The sequence below is a fragment of the Silurus aristotelis genome (genome assembly GCF_946808225.1).
Source record: "Silurus aristotelis genome assembly, chromosome: 6".
Lineage (NCBI taxonomy): Eukaryota > Metazoa > Chordata > Actinopteri > Siluriformes > Siluridae > Silurus > Silurus aristotelis.
In genome coordinates, this window is record NC_139579.1 from 7479475 (window position 1) to 7480756 (window position 1282).

The following is a 1282-nucleotide window of genomic DNA, read 5'->3' on the forward strand; positions in this document are numbered from 1 at the left end:
ACAAGAAATAATTGCTTTTGTCTGGAAGGAGTTTGGATGGAGGGGGCTGGCCCTTCCACCGAGGGGGGTTTGGGATGGACAACTATAGTCGCTTCTCCATATTTCCTTCTTTCCTTTTTTCCTGCGCGCTGGACACAAGGATGTCATCTGTCAAACAGAGGGAGGCGGGTGTGTGTTTGTGTTTGCGCGCGCGTGTGTGTGTGTGTGTGTGTGTGTGTGTGTGTGTGTGTGGGGGGGGGGGGTGTTAAAGGTTTTGGGGCAAAAAACAGTGTTTTCAAATTCAAAAAGAATACCCATAAAGAGCATTTGATGATATTAATAACCTGCTTATTCCTGCTGCTAGAACAGTGTCACCACGCTGCAGGCGTTTGTCCTGAATAAATCGTTTACATTACGTCATTAACAGTACCAGGTTTTTTTATGAAAAGGGACTCATAACTGATCGATATCTCATTAAAAACAACCGCAGGAGAGAGAGAGAGAGAGAGAGAGAGAGAGAGAGAGAGAGAGAGAGAGAGAGAGAGAGAGAGAGAGAGAGAATTTGGAAGGATTGAGCTCTACGCTGTGATTTTCCTGTATTGATTGTGATGTTTAGTGTATAGATTTTTCTATTTAAAAAATCTATTCCGGCAATAATCTGGAGTGTAAGTGTGCGGCGTAGATTGTAAATTGGTGAACGGAGCTTGGGTGGATGGAAGGAGGGGAAAAAGAGGGGGACAGAGAGAGAGAGAGAGAGAGAGAGAGAGAGAGAGAAAGAGAGAGAGAGAGAGAGAGAGAGAGAGAGAGAGAGAGAGAGAGAGAGAGAGATTGCTTTTTTCACGTTTCACCTATGAACCCAATAAAACTTTTGGGGCGCTACAAGTACAAGTAGCCGATTTCTCTCCCACGCGCACACACGCGCAAACACCAACGCATGAACGGAAAATGTGCGCATAATCAGCAATCGATTAGCGGATCATCGCAATCATCAGAGTGTTCATAATGAAACGGAATCAAGAGATCAATATAGACGTCAGGCCTTTATATAGCCTTAGTAACAGGGGAAAGGGTGGAAGGGTGGAATTAGAGCGCGCGCGAGATAGAGAGAGACAGAGCGAGAGCGAGAGCGAGAGAGAGAGAGAGAGAGAGAGAGAGAGAGAGAGAGAGAGAGAAAGACGGAGGTATCAGAGCGCTTTACAGACTGCTGGGAGGTAACATAGCTGGCGGCCTTCTCCAAAACCACGGCGCGCACACGCACAGACGCGCAAACTCAAAGATACACACGCACATACGGATGTGGGAT